The sequence below is a fragment of the Astyanax mexicanus genome, chromosome 15 (genome assembly GCF_023375975.1).
Source record: "Astyanax mexicanus isolate ESR-SI-001 chromosome 15, AstMex3_surface, whole genome shotgun sequence".
Lineage (NCBI taxonomy): Eukaryota > Metazoa > Chordata > Actinopteri > Characiformes > Acestrorhamphidae > Astyanax > Astyanax mexicanus.
This window is the reverse complement of record NC_064422.1, coordinates 15,067,552-15,085,994: the sequence shown is the minus strand read 5'-3', so window position 1 is coordinate 15,085,994 and position 18,443 is coordinate 15,067,552. Positions and strand designations below refer to the sequence as shown.

The 18,443-nt window shown below is 37.2% G+C and overlaps 1 protein-coding gene and 1 non-coding gene across 17 annotated transcripts in view; both read right to left on the bottom strand.

The window, feature by feature from the left end:
- Positions 1-18,443, bottom strand: part of rpl38 (ribosomal protein L38) — an 888,922-nt gene that overhangs the window by 19,983 nt on the left and 850,496 nt on the right. The gene's annotated exons all lie outside the window — the stretch shown is intronic.
- Positions 14,565-14,637, bottom strand: trnaa-ugc (transfer RNA alanine (anticodon UGC)). The gene has a single exon. It is a non-coding gene; the product is annotated as a tRNA-Ala (tRNA).

Genomic DNA, 18,443 nt, shown 5'->3' with positions numbered 1-18,443 from the left:
AAAATATTTAATTCTACTCTAAATTATAGCAAACTAGTTGCCTCAACTAACATTATTCAATTTCTTGTTAGAAATTGGTCAAACTAAATCATTTGAGTTGCAAAATTTACAAATTGTAGTTGAGGCCACACCAACTACTCTGCTCTACTGCACATGCTCTACTGACCTTTTAGTTTAACTGGGTTTTCACCTGATGTTGGTCATGCTATTTGCATATTGGGTGTGTCCTCCCACCTCACACTCACCATCAGTGTGTAATCAATCCCCGCAGACTGCCTTCTCATGAAATTTGCATATCGTCACTGTCCTATGAAATACACTTATCTCCATTTTTGTTGATTTTTAGTTCACTACATAATTTGAACAGACAAACTGTCCCTTACACTGTGCAAAAAGTCATTGATGAACGGACCAATAGAAACTTTTCAAAATGACCTAAAATAAACTCTGTTTACATTGACTTCCATTAAAAGTTTACAACGTTTTTTCTCTCTCCTGTAAAGTTGCTTTTTAGGAGATAAGTGTTTTTCATTGGACAGCAATGATATGTATTATATTCTATTAACTGCCTGGCCTCAGTGTTGAAGGCTATATGCTGGCTGAGTCCAGCTGGTAACATTTGCATTATTTGCAGTCTTATATGATTGACCATAAGGCAGGTATGAAATAGAATAAATAAATTCAAAGTCCCCAGTTGCTTTTTGTTCAATTAAACAAAATATAGTGTTGCACCCACTATATGATTAAATAAATGTACACCTTTTCATTGGAACAACTTAATTCTTTTAGTTGATCCTAAAGGATAGTCAGCAAAACTTATACAATGCACATTTCGTAAAACTTAAATCAGGCCAACTAAAAACTCAAATTAAATGTTTAAGTTGGTGAGAGTTTATATTTGAAGTTTCAATACCTAGAAAAACATTTGAGTTTTGAAGTTTGGCCTCAAAAATAAAAAAATCTAGTTCAGTAAGTTGCCTTGAAATTTTTTTATTTTGACAGTGTACACAATCCATAGGGATATCCGCTCTTCTTTTGATCCTTTATGCTGCACAATTAACTCAATGAAGGCGGTCTGAGATGATTGGTCTGGGAGAATGATGCCTCTGGTCTCTACTGAATAGAATCTGGTGGCAAATCTGACAACTTCTGACTATTTCATTAGCATCATTTCCTTAGAATAGTAAGTATCACAGTGTCCATTTCTTTCTAAAGCAAAAAAGTGCACCTGGAAACTGAAATGGAAGTGGCATCCCAGCAATATAAAAAAAAGGCTTGATACAGGATTAAAAAAGTTTTTTTTTTTTTGCTGACTGGAGGGGAAAACGCATTGGTAAACTCTCGCTCCAACTCTCTCAGCACGGATTTTCCCTCCGTCTTCTCCTCAGGCCTTGCTCATACACTCTCTGGACTCAGCTCCTTTAGAGCGAAAACCACATTAACCTCACACTCACTGTTCCTGACCTCTTTCTCTTCCCTACAGTCCAGCTGGAGCATCCAGCACATACAGTAAAGAATCTAGAGTTTTCTACAACTGACTCTATAAACACTGATACACTGCACCCTTCTCTATCTATACACATAATATATACACATGCACATGACCAAATTTGGAAACCCCTTCTAATGAATGGACTCATTGCTGACATAGATGTGCAAATAATGCACACACTTAGAGCTTGTCTAGTCCCTAGTTAATTTTATTTGAGTACAGTAGGACCCTGTTGGGTTGCCTCTAGTCCGAACACAAGATAAGATATGGTTGGGCATGGAGGCATACAGATTATGGATGGTGTTCTTCAGCACATGTTGCAGCTGGGCCTGTAGATCCTGCTCTACACTAATAGGATGTCAAAAACCTATGTGTTGAGCCCCAGCTGGTCCCAAAAAATGGCCAAGGAGGCACAGGGAGGCAATCAGGTGAATATTCTGGGAAACGATACTCGTTGGAAGACCTGCCATGAGAGGCAACACATACAGTTGCAAGACAAAATGGTATTTGAACCTTTTGGGATTACTTGGATTGGATTTGTTGATTATAGCTGCTCTGTCCTTTAAATAAAACACACCAGTTTCCAGTTTGCTGTTCTTAAGAAGCATTGCCTGATGTGAATCATGCCTCAATCATGCATAAAAGAGCTGCGTTCAAGAACTGTTGACTTGTATGAAGCTGGAAAGGGCTACAAAAGTGTCTGTAAAAATGTGTCCATGATAAGACAGACATACAGTCTACAAATGGAGAAAATATGGTGGAGGGTGCATCATGGTTTGGGGATGCTTTGCTGCCTCAGGGCCTGGACGGATTTTCGTCGGATCAGCGGAAAAAAACAATTCCCAAGTTTACGAAGATATTTTGCAGAAAACTTAAGACCATCTGTCTACCAACTGAAGCTCGACAGAGGATGGATGATGCAACAGGACAACGACCCAAAACATAGAAGTAAATGAACAACTGAATGACTTCAACAGAAGAAAATACGCCTTCTGGAGATTTCTGACCTCAACCATACTAAGATGCTGTGGCATCATGACCTCGAGAGAGCGATTCTCACCAGATATCCCAAGAATATTGCTGAACTGAAACAGTTTCGTGACGATTAAGGATCCAAAATTCCTCCTGAGTGTTGTACAGGTCTGATCTGCAGCTACAGAAAACATTGAGGTTTTTGCTGCCAAAGGAGGATCAACTAGTTATTAAAAGGTTCACATACTTTTTCCACTCTGCACTGTGAATGTTAACATGTTGTGTTCAATAAAACCATGCAAACATATACTTTTTTTGTGTGGTATTAGTTTGAGCAGACTGTGTTTGTCTATTCTTTTGAAGATCAGAACACATTTGTTTACCAATTTATGCAGAAATCCAAGTAATCCCAAAGGATTCACACACAGTTTAGAGCAGTGGAAGTGCCCCATCACCTCCAGTTTGGTCCCGCCAACAGTTTTGGTATCCTACGTCTGGAAAGATCTGCGAGGGTCCAGATATTCCAGACCAAGGCCGACTCCAAAGACTAATTTTACATTAACTGTTGTCTATCCCTATCAAAATTATAATGTAAGATGTTGTTATTGCATGCTTGCCCCTAGAGTCTTCCTTGTAGAACAGTGATGGAGAAGTTAGGGATGAGGTGGGGTGGTAACCATCCGACATTCTGACATTCTGACTCTAACTGAAGGCAATCCAGGAGAAAGGCAAGTGTCTCTATACTACTGCGAGCTCCAAACATCAATAACAGTCTTATTGATATGATTCCAGCGTGGAGTTAGGAGGAGCTTCTCCTGCTGTTGCTCCTTCTGCCTTCTGGACACGCTCCACTTCTTTAGACTAACTTACCTGGATGAGCGATGGAGCAATCCATAAAATAAAGATTCCCAAATCCTGCCCAGGGGAGTGAATACGCAAGAGAGAGAAAGAGAAAAAGAGAGAGCAGGGAGTACAGGAAGCTGTCACTGCTCGCATCGTGGGATGCTGATCCTCTGCAGCAGGTATGAATAGTGAATGAAGCTCTGGATCTGCTGGAGGTTCTGCAGGTACGGTACGGACGTTGGTGTTCGGGCTGATTCCTGGCGTTCACACTTTATTACCCAGTCTTTCATTTTTAATGCAGCGGCGTGGGTTTTATTTACAGAACACGCGACGCTATAGAATGAATCGTTTTTTTTATGATGCTCCTCTGCTCCTCCTTTATCAGATATTCACTGATTTACTGACATAAAACTGCGTCTTTTTGAATGCAGTTTAGCTGATGCTGGCGCCAGACTGTCAAACTCATCACTTTTCTGGAACCCTCTGCTACCCAGGCAGCTTGGCCGAGCTGAGATAGAGCTGATGAAATTCCCTGGCAAAGAAGCGAAACTTCAAAACCTCCAGACTTTTTACCCAGTCAGAGAACGGCATCTCCTCAGATCAGCAGAGAGATCTCAGGACAGATCCTAAAGTCCCCCAAAGATATCCTTATCTCTACTCAACCTGAGACCCAACAGACAAGATGAGTCCTAATTGACTCATTTACAGGGGTTGGACAATGAAACTGAAACACCTGTCATTTTAGTGTGGGAGGTTTCATGGCTAAATTGAAGCAGCCTGGTGGTCAATCTTCATTAATTGCATATTGTACTAGTAAGAGCAGAGTGTGAAGGTTCAATTAGCAGGGTAAGAACACAGTTTTGCTTAAAATATTGCAATGCACACAACATTATGGGATACATACCAGAGTTCAAAAGAGGACAAATTGTTGGTGCACGTCTTGCTGGTGCATCTGTGACCAAGACAGCAAGTCTGTGTGATGTATCAAGAGCCATGGTATCCAGGGTAATGTCAGCATACCACCAAGAAGGAAGCTGTCTGAAAGGGATGTTCGGGTGCTAACCCGGATTGTATGCAAAATATGTATGCAAAAACATAAAACCACGGCTGCTCAAATCACGGCAGAATACAAAGTGGGACAACAAATTATTGTGGTCTAAAACCAAGTGTCACCAGTTTCACTGTTTAACCCATGTAGTTTAAACACACTTCTGTCGGAGTTAACTAGAGATGAGTTGATTGGACACAGCAGTGCTGCTGGAGTTTTTAAACCTGCAGCTTTCCCATCAAGTTGCCGGCGCTCAGAGGGAACACAATTGGCACTACTCCCTCCATGTGGGTAGATGGTGCTCTGTCCCCACATCACTAAAAGGTGATGTCCGCAACACAAGGTGTCTGTGAGCTCATGTATCGGAACTGAGTCGTTGCGCTGTCCTCCGAGCACGCTGTGATGCTGCTCGGCAATACTGCATCAGCAGCAGCTCGAAAAGAAGCGGTGGCTGACTTCACATCGGAGGAAGCATGTGTTAGTCTTCACCCTCCTGGTGTGTTGCAGCATTACTAGTGATAGGGGGAGTCCTAATGAGTGGTTTGGGTAATTGGCTGTGTAAATTGAAAATAAAATTCTAAACAATTTTTATTTTTATTTTGAGCTTTTATTTTAAGTCCAAAAACACAAAAAAAACAGCGCTGCAAGACAAGTGCATAATACGGACAAGTGGAGTGTGCACTGCGCACTTGTTCAAGTTTTATTTAAAAAACAGTTTGATTTGTTCCTTTGTTGTATTGTGATTAGCACGCCATAGCTTTGTATAAAATAAATATCGCATTAAAAAACAGACGCCAGTACCACTTTAAAATAAGACTACCTTTGTAAAGGGTTTATAAATGGTTTACAGTTAGTTTATTGATGGTTACTAATTAGGTTGTAAATGCCTTAAAAATAATTAATAATCAGTTATAACACATACATAGAAAGTAGGGCTGCTCGATAATGGGAAAAATCAATATCAGTATATTTTCAGTCAATATTGATATCACGATATTTTAAACGATATATTTTAATAAGCCCTCATTTACTCAATTATGAACATTGTAGCCAGTTCCTCAACTGAATGTTTTAGCATAATGTCTGTGTTTTTTGTTTGATTGTTTTGGAGAGAATGGCAGGTTTCAGCCTAGGTAGCTACCTTCAAGTTGTCAACAAAGTTACCTTAAGATTACCTTACCTTACGATTTTTAGTAAGTAGAACGGCGAAACTGAGCTTTTTAAAAGCATTTCCGGGCTGTTTGAATGAGCGAAATCGGTTCAGAATTATGTTAATTAACATTATAACACTGAAGAAGCATAGATCTATTATTTAAGAAAAATCAGTAAATTATCCTACAAGAATGATGTCTGAATGATCGAATCTAATTTAACATGGTTTAAGAATATAAAATCATTTCTAAACAAAGGAACTATTTTATATTGAGCTTATACTATAAGCCTTATAGCCCAAGAGATACGTGTGTAGATTATCCAGGGCTTGTCAGGGCAACGAATATTTGCAGCTACTGGACATCAGCGTGAATCCTGCATTTAAAGTGCGCTCTGAGCTGAGATGAAGACTTGGATTAATTAATTTACCAACACAGGCGGACACTGTGGGATTTTTTAATCAGGTGATGTGGACAGCTCACATTGCACGTCTGAATCGTTTGTTGTGTATAAGAGACGCCTGCAGTTCATATGCTAACACTGACGTCCGGCTGACAGGCTGATATTTGCTGTTTTGTTGGTAATATTAGTTTGGCTGTTTCCTTCAATTCTATTGAGAATTTCGTTTTGATATTTTGAAATTCGTTAGATTATATTTTTATACATTATATTTTTATTTTGTTTTTCCTATTTTATATAATATGTTGATTAAAATGTCGTGACGTTAAGAAATCGGCTCGCAGGAGATAACCGACCAAAAAAAAAGACATTAGTTTCATTTAAAAAAATTAGGAACCTGTCATTTATATTTGACAATATTTGTTTAACTTTACATGTCCTTACTCATCTTAAGTTTATTTATCTGAACTGAGTTTTATATGGTTATTTGTAGTGGTTCTGAACTCAGTTCGCGCGCTGTGAAAGAGACTAGGCGCAGCGCATTTTACCTCAATCTTGGTCAGATAACAACATTTCAGCAAATATGGCTGTTATAGTTTTATATCATTGCTTTGCTGTTTGAACTACACTTCAACCGACGTTACTATTTTTACCAAGACTGCGGTGCAATGCCGCGCGCGTTCTCCGCGGTGCTCACGCATAACAGCCAGCAGTCAACCGCATTTTAAAAAACATTTCTCAAAATGTGACCACGGAACACGTTGCATAGTCGCGGGCCACATCTTTCCCGCGGGCCGCCTATTGCCGACCTATGTTATGTCATTTCACACTGGAATAACTGCTACTCAGTACTCACCTATGGCCATGTATAGTCGACGTTGGCATGGTCTATTTTTTTTTCTATATCGTTTCGTCGTGAATTGCTCTGTGGTTTACCTTGAGGTGGGTGAATAAGTTTGATGTGTTGGCCAGAGGAGCAGACATCAATTTCCAGTCTTTTTCTTCGAATCCGAAGTGGTCCCAGATCACCAAACTTTTTCTTTCTTTTTTCTCAACTAACTGAGCGTGCCCTGTAGCTTCCATTTCCGAGTCAATATTAGTGCTGCTAATCTTCACTCTCTTCAGCAGCCTCAATGGAGATGAAGTGAGCACAAGACTCCAGAGCTGTTCTGAGGTCAATGACATACCACACGCCGCGTTTTGCTTAACCCATTCTCTGCCACGCCAGTGCAGCGGCAGCACAGATAAATGGCAAAATCGTTTATATTCCATATTATGAATTTTGAGATCGTTTGACAGCAATATCGCTATCGAGATCAAAATTCGATATATTGCACAGCCCTAATAGAAAGGGCAACAATATAGATGGCTGTGGGTTTACTATTTGGCAAACTACAGGTCATTGTTGCCGTTTCTAAGTATGTGTTATAACTGATTATTAATGATTTTTAAGGCATTTGCAACCTTATTAGTAACCATTAATAAAGGAGGAAGGAGAAGGAGTTTGGCTTACAACAAAACAGGTGCATTAATAAACGTAAAAGCTGGACTCTTCTGTTACTCTCGTCCTTTTTCTTTGTCTGAATGCTCTTAGAACCACTCATCTTGCACCCCCCCCCACTCCCACCCCCCCCACCGCAACTCACTGCCATGATCACACTTCCAGAAGTTCCGTCAGAATGTCAACCACAGGTAGGAGTCATCTGCATCTTTCTCTCTCTCTCTCTCTCTCTCTCTCTCTCTCTCTCTCTCTCTCTCTCTCTTTCTAACACACACACATCCATACACACACCCTGCAGTTGGAGATCATTAAATTCATTCATTAACGTCCATCTGATCATTAGAGTCAGTCTAAGTGAGACACACTGAGATCAGACTTCATTAATATTAACCTTCATAACTCTGGAGTTATTACTGCTGTTTTACTGCACTACTCATATTTAATTACCTAATTACGTCATTACATACACTATATGGACAAAAGTATCGGGGCTGCTGCTCATTAATTCTTTGTTTCTTCTCAATTCAATTGTATTAAAAAGAGTGTATCCTTCTTTTATTGGAGTAACTGTCTCTACTGTCCAGAGAAGATTCTCTACTAGATGTTAGAAAGTTGCTGTAAGGATTTGATTGCAGTCAAGGACAAGATACCACTCCAAAAAGTATTGGATGGGGGTCACCATTGTTCCAGAGAATACAGTTCCACTACTCCACAGATAAATGCTGGGGGGGGCGTTATTCCCCTCTAGCCCACACTTAGCATTAGGCATCAGTTTCACTGATTTTGCGATTTATAGGTTTATGTTTAATTAAAATGAACATTGAAAAAAATGAACATTGTTGTTTGATACAGACAACATTTCTCCCAAATTCTAAATAAAAATATTGTCATTTAGAGCATTTATTCGCAGAAAATGAGAAATGGCTGAAATAACAAAAAAAAGATGCCAAGTTTTTAGATCTCAAATAATACGAAGAGAACAAGTTCATATTCATAAAGTTTTAAGACTTCAGAAATCAATATTTGGTGGAATAACCCTGGTTTTAATCACAGTTTTCATGCATCTTGCCATGTTCTCCTCCACCAGTCTTAAACACTGCTTTTGACTCATCATTTTTAAGTGGTTGCAATTTTTTTCCAGAGTTCTATGTTCATGTTTATTTATCTGCTCCAGAGAGAATACTACTAATATTTTGCTACTTGAACTAGACTGGAATACTGCATTTATTGGAAGAAATGTCCACAAACATTTGGACATACCCCTTTAGCCCTGTCAGTCAGTGTGACCTTCTCTAGATCGATGGGTGTAATTGCCCTCCCTGCTCCACTCAAGTTCAGGCCCGTAGCCAGGGGGGAGCGTAGGGTTCGTTCGACCCCCCCCCCCCCCCACACACACACATCCTCCCCCTTCAGCCACCCCCCCCGCCTGCCCCCAGAGTAATGACGAGTAAGAAAAATTGTTAATGTTTCTCTTTACACATTTTGTTCAGACTGTTTTACACCAATCCAGTAGGTGACGGTAATTACCCCATTTCTGTTCTTAGCTTGTGGAAAGAATAAGAATCAGGGGAAAGTTACTTGAGAAAATGGGTAAAAAAGAAGACAAGGAGTGAAAACGGAAGAAATCAGCAGTAACATTGTCCCAAAACATTGGAGACTTGTTAAAAAAAAGGCCCAAAATTGGTAAGCTGCTGAGTTTAGGGCTTCTATTTCTTTACAACTCCCCTGCGTTAAAAGTCCCGGCTCGGCTTAGCCCAATGGTATATTGTACATGTAACACCGGATTATTACTGTGAATCAGCAGACCCTCACAGACCAGACGGTATGCAAATGAGCTCTGTCAGCCAATCAGGTGCCGAGTTCAGCGAGCTGAAAGGGAGGGGTGGGGGCAACGAAGTCCCAGCACAGTTGTAGGAAGATTTGAATAAGACAGAACACTTCAATTTATATTATTATTAATTCATGTTCAAGTTTTAATGACCGTACCGATAGTGTTCCTAATGAAGTAATTCTTATCTATTTATGTCAATAGTAGAGAGATAGACAATAAAGGACAGCAACATCAGAGACAAACAATGGAGGGCAGCAACAGAGACAATGGAACAAAGCAACAGACAACTGAGGTGAGCAACAGAGACAGACAATGAAGTCACATCACAGATGTAGGAAGTTTGAGTAACACTTACATTTATATCAAATTTATGTTAACAGTGGGGAGCAACAGACAAACAAATAAGGACAGCAACAACAGATTCACAACAAACTTATAATAAATAAAATATGTCTAAATTAAAAGGTTTGAAGTGTGCTCGTGTATTTAGGGGGCATTGGAGTAGAGAGCCAAATGAAGTCCACTTTTGGGGGAAAAAGATCCCCCCCCATCACAATGCTGGCTACGGGCCTGAAGTTCTATCAATTGACCAGCTCTGAGTGCAGAAGTGTGTGTGTGTGTGTGTGTGTGTGTGTATGTGTGTGTTTTCCAGGCCTATATCTCCAGTCGTCTCCACTGAAGCTCCACTGGTGCAGTAAATGAACGCTTTGGCTACGGAAGCGGTACTGTTTGGATGCGTCTCTCCTGAGCTAATAACCTGGACCAACCAGGAGCTCTGGGGCCATCAGAGCTAATCGAATGCATTCAATTAAAGCTGAATTAATTCATACTGGAACCCCCATGCAGATAGTATGTCCTTGTGGGGTCTGTATGGGTAGGGCAATAAGAAAATAAAGAAAACAAAAAGGTTCCATGTTGGCCCTACACATGGATGTCAGTGATGAGTCCTCACTTTTTGGAAAGCTGTGTTCAATTTCACTACTAACCACAAACAGACCTGATTACATCAGACCTGTAAAATCAAGACCTCAAAAACCAACACATTATGCTGCGATATGAAGAAATTCAAAAACAGATGTGAAAACAAAGTCATTAACATCAGTCAGCCTGGAAAAGGTTACAAGATCATTTCTAAAGCTTTGGCACTGCAGCAGACCACAGTGAGAGCTATTATTCACAAATGGAGAAAATGTGGAACCCAGTTGAACCTTCCCAGGAGTGACTAGCCGACCAAAATTATTCCAAAAGGGCATGGACAACTCATCTATGAGGTCTCAAAAACCCAAGCACAACATTGTGATGGTGGTGACCAGTGATAAGCTAAAGCTACGGGTTGTAAACAGTTGTTATTAATAAGCTTTTTGTGCACTTTTAAAGTGCTTTGTGTTAAATGTCAGGGTTCTCCAGATTCTACCAAAGAGGTGTGGAGCTACTTTGAGCCTGGATAACGGTGTAAAAAGCGATTAATCAGGAGCAAAATATGCCCCTAAGTGGCTGTTGTAAAGAGTGCTGGTCAAAAAGGACAAAATTACTGACTCTCAGAAAGCTGTAGGAGAGCGGAGGTGGGCTATTCAACAAAGGCTTATACTTTTTATCATGTTTTACAACACTAAAAGTAATTTTTACACTGGAGTTTTCATTTAAGAAACCCTGTGGGCTTCCTAGTGCTGATTTAACTGCTCTAACAAAACTTGGTTTAACTGGTTTAATGAGTCCACCATGACAGTACAGTGTGGTTTTTAGTAATCTGCTGGTTTAAGCAGGAGAACAGTAAACTTCTATCACTTTTTGCTTAGATGACTGTAGAGGAGAGCACTGTGGAGCTGCTGGAATGAAGAACTGAAGTGCAGGTGGGAATAAAGCGTCCGAACAGTTCTGGCAGCCGCAGCTCCACCTTAGAAACTGCAGCTCCACCTGAGCTCAGAACCTGATTTACATGGAGATTGGATCTGGAACATTTAGTCATTTATCATTCCCCTCTAACACACACACACACACATATACAACACATATACACAGAATACATATACACACTGACTGGACACACTTCCTATATCACACATCACAGGTGAAGCTGCTCAGAATATATATAGAATATATATGCTCCGTCTTCCTCCCTTACCTACCATTGGTATGTTGTCTTTACCCATAAAGCTACCTTCTCTTGGGTGTGGATTTGAGTTCAGTATATTGGGTAGCTGCTAGGCCTCAGTGTTGTAGGCTGTAAGAACAGGTGTAAGTCCTCTGAACTTAACAACAAAGACTTCAATTCCCAGCATGCACTCACACCGGACTTCCCTGACTCTGCTGATCTTGAGCCGCTAAAGCGTTCACGCTCTCCGAGCTTCTGATTAACCACACCCGTCTGTGTTTGTATAAATACTCCCTGTTTTTGCTTTTTCTTTGCAGTGTATTGAATCTAGTTTTCTATCTCTTATACTAAGTATTTATTTTATTAGTTTCCTATTGTTTCTGACCCTTTCTCTCGTCTGTTTACCATTGCTGAACCTTATTTTGCATTTAGCCTATTGCTTTTGGACTTTTGCGTGTATTTCCCTGTTTCCTTCTGACTCTGGTATGTTGTTTACTTTGATACTGACCCTGCCTGTCTCTGATTAACCCTGTAAGTCAAATCCCTTTGTTAATAAATAGTTTGATTGGCAACTGTGATTATGTGTCCTTGCTTTGGCCCCACGTGACAACAGGTTACCTGAGATGTTGCCTGTTTTTTTGGCCTCTTGCTTTAGCATTTAGCCTTGTGCTACCACAGAATAAGGCTCTCGGTGTTGTCAGATTTTTTTAAATATGAAAAATATGATTAACTTAATAATAAATAAATAATACAAAAAGTTGTATACAGTTACAGAAAAACATCTTGGTTAACTTGTCTTTACAACTTAACTGAGTCAAGGCAAAATGTTGAGTCAAGAAAAGTTTTTGGTTATTATTAATAATTAATGTTTTTTTCTAGTTAGTCCCCTCTGTTTTTGTGGGATACTTGTGAGAATGTTCTTGAAAGGTAACTTTTGAAGAACACTCGTCTGTTCTCCGACTTCTTGGCCCTGAGAAACACACATCTTGACAGATCGATTTGAATATATTTAGCTAGTTATGCAGTCCTGCTAAAACACCAGCAATGAACTCCACTGAACTCGACTAAAAAGTTCTGTGTGACCCTTCATTAAGCTAATAATTAATCATTAATTACACAGACGGCACTCAGGCTTAATGAGGGAGAGCATCAGGTCTCAGTCTGCACTCACACACTCACAGCTGCCACTGAGTGTGTGAACAGGGCTGTGGTGTGTGTGTTTAAGACATGTCCTTGAGTGGTCCAGCAGTCTAAAGTGCTGCCACTATGATCAGGAGATCGCTGGTTCGAATCCTGGTCATGCAGCTTGCCATCAGCTGTTAAAACCCTGAGAGAGAACAATTATTGACCTTACCAATTTCCAGAGGTGGAAAAAGTACAGAAAAATTTTAATTAAGTAAAAGTACCTTTATTTGCTAAAATTCTACTCAAATGGAAGTAAAAGTATCCTTATAAAAATCTACTTGAGTAAAAGTAAAAAAGTACTCAATTTAAAATGTACTTTGAGTAAAAGTTACATAGTTACTTTTAATTATTTGATGTAAAAAAAACTACAAATCATAAATTAAATCTTTTTAATGAATGATTATTCCAAATAATAATTTGGACATTTACCATAAAATATTTTCAAGAACAAGTGGTATAGGTTTAAAAGTTTAAAATGGTCATATAGGTGACTATAAACCATATTTTTTTATAGTTTTACAAATCATCATTATATAATCATTGCTTTGCTTTAACTGATATTTACATGTTTTTTAACATTCAAGCAGATACAAGCAGAAAAAATACAAATAAAATGTTGATGGGTAGCATAACTCAACAGAACACCGGTTCCTCCGAGCCACACATACAGACCCCAGGCTACACAGCTGATTCACACAGTGTCTCTGCCGCTAACCGTAATAAACACTGCTGGGAAAAGTTCAACCAATTTTTTTTTTTTTTATTATTCAGACAATTCGTTTTTTTTCCAGCATTTCATTTGTTACTCAGTAACGGGAAGTTTTCCAATGTAGTGTCAAAATGAACTTGAGTAAAAGTAAAATTACCTATTTTAAAAACTACTTTAAAAATTACAAGTTACTCATAAAATCTACTCAATAACAGTAATTTGAGTAAATGTAATTCGTTACTTCCACCTCTGCCAATTTCTCTTTACCAATCAGCTCAAGGCATCTGTGAGCTGATGTATCAGAACCGAGTCACTGCATTTTCCTCCGAGAGCCGTGGCTACTCGGCAATGCTGCATCAGCAGCAGTTCAAAAAGTTCGTAACAAGCAAAAGGCATATACTTATTCTCTTAATTAATCATAGGTGTGTTTTGAACGTACCTTGAATAAACCAATCAGTGTGTCACTTGTCATTCCCTTTAAGTGCCAGGTACGCTCTGACTTTGTCAGATTGATATGTTAACAGTGCTGTGCTTGTGAGCAGAGGAAACTGACTTGCTTGCTGAAGGTACATGAACTGGTCATTTATGGGAACAGCAATGTTATTTTATTTAGTATTCTGTTTATTGTTAATGTAAATGTTGGTTTTGTGCTTGCGGAGTGTTCACAGTGTGCCTGCGTTACCAAGATAGCAATGAACATCTGACAGTTGTGTAGGTTCTAATTAGAGAGTGGTGCTCCTGTGTTTCCATTGTCAAGATAGCAATACAATAGAATTGTACCTAAACACCTCACTTTTAGATCACCATGCCCATCGGTGTAAATTTTGTATTTGTAATCTCTATTGCTAATTTAACTGTGCAAGCGCTAGGTGTTAAAAAAGGCTGTTGGTAGGGTGTAAGATAGCAATGAGAATTGTGCAGCATGTAAGCACTGATGGTATAGTTACTTTGAAAAAGTAATCCGATTACTGATTACTCCTTTAAAAAGTAACTTAGTTACTTTATGGATTACTTGATTTTAAAACTAACTAAGTTACTTTACAAGTTACTTTATTAGTTACTTTCAGCAGCTGCAGACACCACCTCCCGCCGCCTTAACATAAAAAATATAACCAGTTTTGCCAATACTCCCTTTATTGGAAAATGCATTTTTAACAGCAACAATGTATCTCTTGACATTTAAAGTTAAACTATTTCCTGAAAAAAAAATTGATCTAATCCCCCTCTGTGGGGAGCTATTTATAAATCTCAGACTGATACGTCATGCGTTCTATATTATGCAGTAGAACAAGTTGCCTTCCCGCAGCTTTATATGGGTGTTGAACTCCACTACGTGTGATTGGAGGATGCGGGTATCGATCCCGCTACCTCTCACATGCAAGGCGAGAGCTCTACCAATTGAGCTAATCCCCCATATATGCACGCAACGGACTTTAACACTCATATAAAGCTGCGGAAAGTCCACAAGCTTTGCTGGTACTGCTGGTAGATGATCTGTATAGATTGATGGTTGGGGGAGTGGGGGTGGTGAATTCAGGGCTCGTCCAGGATTCGAACCCGGGACCTCTCACTCCCGAAGGGAGAATCATACCTCTAGACCAACGAGCCAGATGTGGAATTTATCAACCCCCCTTCTTCACCCCAGTCATTAATCATTAATAATCAACAAGAGTGTGAGGGGATCTGATCTAAACTCCGGGGGTCTCTCAGTGAGCAGAGCTGAGTGTGAGGTTTTCTCCGTCACACCGCTCCTCTGATTAATGTGGAGGCAGCAGATGCGCCCCCTACTGATTATTACAGAACTGATATCCCCCCCAAAGGCTAAAGCACATGGCACACCCCCAGCAGTCCCACAACACACACACACACACACACAGACTGCCAGCCAGACAGCATGCCGGAGAGCTCGCCAGATCATCACTGAAGCAGACCTGGAGAAGGGGCGGAGTCTGGAAGATTCCTTCTCCTGATAAATTCAGACAAACAGATATTTAGGTAACACCTCATAATAAGGGTACATGTCATGACATTAATAGCAGGTAAGAAAGAAATGAATAATTTATTAAATAAATAACAAAGAAACAAACAAACCAAAAACAAGAAAACAAACCAAAACAAACAGGGTGTAACGATAACATAAAACAAACAGGGAGGCTATACAAGGAAACAAACGAGTAACTGAAAATAATACAAACTAAACAGGGCTGGGATATATACAAGGAATAAACTAGGAACTAAATAAACAAAACAGAACTGAACAAGAAACAAACAAGAATATATATATATATATATATATATATATATATATATATATATATATATATATATAGGACTAAGGCTAGGAACACAAAGGCAAAGAAAGGCAAAGAAACGCTGAAAGAGACAAACGACATGAGTTGGTGCAACAAAGGACAAGTGACAAGGAAGGCTATAAAACACACAAGGGAAGTGAAAACACCTGGGGCTGGGGGGCGGAGCTACAAATTAACACAGGTGATGGAAAATTACCCAGACAGAACACAGGGGGAACAGGTCAAGTGGGACAAACACAGGCAGGACAGACAGGACATGACAGCGAGGAGCTCAGCGATATTTCATTTAAAACATGACAAAAAAATGTTATGTTTATGGAGCTCAGCGATATTTCATTTAAAAATGGAAAAAAATATATATGTTATGTTTATGGAGCTCAGCGATATTTCATTTAAAAATGAAAAAAAAAATATTTTATGTTTATGGAGCTCAGTGATATTTCATTTAAAAATTAAAAAATATATAATTTATGTTTATGGAGCTCAGCGATATTTCATTAAAATATATATATTTTTATGGAGCTCAGCGATATTTCATTTAAAAAAAAAAAGTATTTTATGTTTATGGAGCTCAGCGATATTTCATTTAAAAATTGAAAAAAAAAGATATTTTATGTTCATGGAGCTCAGCGAGATTTCATAAAAAAAAAAAAATGTGTTTATGGGGCTCAGTGATATTTCATTACAAAATTGAAAAAAAAAATTTATGTTTATGGAGCTCAGTGATATTTCATTTAAAAATGGAAAAAAAAGATTTTATGTTTATGGAGCTCAGCGATATTGCATTTAAAAATGGAAAAAAAATATTTTATGTTTATGGATCTCAGCGATATTTCATTTAAAAATTGAAAAAAAAAATTATTTTATGTTTATGGAGCTCAGCGGTATTTCATTAAAAAAAAAAAAATTATGTTCATGGAGCTCAGCGATATTTCATAAAAAAAAAAGTTTATGGAGCTCAGCGATATTTCATTAAAAAATATATATATATATGTTTATGAAGCCCAGCGATATTTCATTTAAAAATTGAAAACAAAAATATTTTATGTTTATGGAGCTCAGCGATATTTCATTAAAAAAAAAAAATTGTGTTTATGGAGCTCAGCGATATTTCATTTAAAAATTGAAAAAAAAAAATGATTTTATGTTTATGGAGCTCAGCGATATTTCATTTAAAATTTGAAAACAAAAATATATTTTATGTTTATGGAGCTCAGTGATATTTCATTTAAAAATGGAAAAAAAATATTTTATGTTTATGGAGCTCAGCGATATTTCATTTAAAAATGGAAAAAATAGATATTTTATGTTTATGGAGCTCAGCGATATTTCATTTAAAAATGGAAAAAATATATATATTTTATATTCATGGAGCTCAGCAAGATTTCATAAAAAAAAAAAAAATTGTGTTTATGAAGCTCAGTGATATTTCATTTAAAAATGGAAAAAAAAAGATTTTATGTTTATGGAGCTCAGCGATATTTCATTTAAAAATGAAAAAAAAAAGATTTTATGTTTATGGAGCTCAGCGATATTTCATTTAAAAATGGAAAAAATATATATTTTATGTTTATGGAGCTCAGCGATATTTCATTTAAAAATGGAAAAAATATATATTTTATGTTTATGGAGCTCAGCGATATTTCATTTAAAAATGAAAAAAAAAAGATTTTATGTTTATGGAGCTCAGCGATATTTCATTTAAAAATGGAAAAAATATATATTTTATGTTTATGGAGCTCAGCGATATTTCATTTAAAAATGGAAAAAAAATAATGTTTATGGAGCTCAGCGATATTTCATTTAAAAGTTGAAAAAAAAATATTTTATGTTTATGGAGCTCAGTGATATTTCATTTAAAAATGGAAAGAATATATATTTCATGTTTATGGAGCTCAGCGATATTTCATTTAAAAAAAAAAAAAAAAAAAAATTATGTTTATGGAGCTCAGCGATATTTCATTTAAAAATGGAAAAAAAATAATTTTATGTTTATGGAGCTCAGCGATATTTCATTTAAAAATGGAAAAAATATATATTTTATGTTTATGGAGCTCAGCGATATTTCATTAAAAAAAATATATATATATGTTTATGGAGCTCAGCGATATTTCATTTAAAAATTGAAAAAAAAAATGTTATGTTTATGGAGCTCAGCGATATTTCATAAAAAAAAAAATTATGTTTATGGAGCTCAGCGATATTTCATTTAAAAATTAAAAAATATATATATATTTTATGTTTATGGAGCTCAGCGGTATTTCATTAAAAAAAAAAATTATGTTTATGAAGAAAACATTTTTTATGTTTTTTATTTTTTTTTATGTTTATGGAGCTCAGCGATATTGCATTTAAAAATGGAAAAAATTATTTTATGTTTATGGAGCTCAGCGGTATTTCATAAAAAAAAAAAAAATTATGTTTATGAAGAAAACATTTTTTATGTTTTTTGTTTTTTTTTATGTTTATGGAGCTCAGCGATATTGCATTTAAAAATGGAAAAAAATATTTTATGTTTATGGAGCTTAGCAATTTTTCATTTAAAAATTGAAAAAAAAATATATGTTTATGGAGCTCAGTGATATTTCATTAAAAAATATATATATATGTTTATGGAGCTCAGCGATATTTCATTTAAAAATTGAAAACAAAAATATTTTATGTTCATGGAGCTCAGCGATATTTCATATTAAAATTGAAAAAAAAAACTGATTTTTTAAAACATTAAAACAGTATTAAATTCTGCTAAGCAATGATTTGGAAATGACCACCACATTTTTGTGCTGCATTCACCTGAGAACCTGTTTCAGAAACAGAGACTGATCTTAAATCACCCATTTCTAAAGTAAATTAGAATCAAATTCAGAATTTGCATTTGATTTCTAAAGTAAAATTGAATCAGAATGA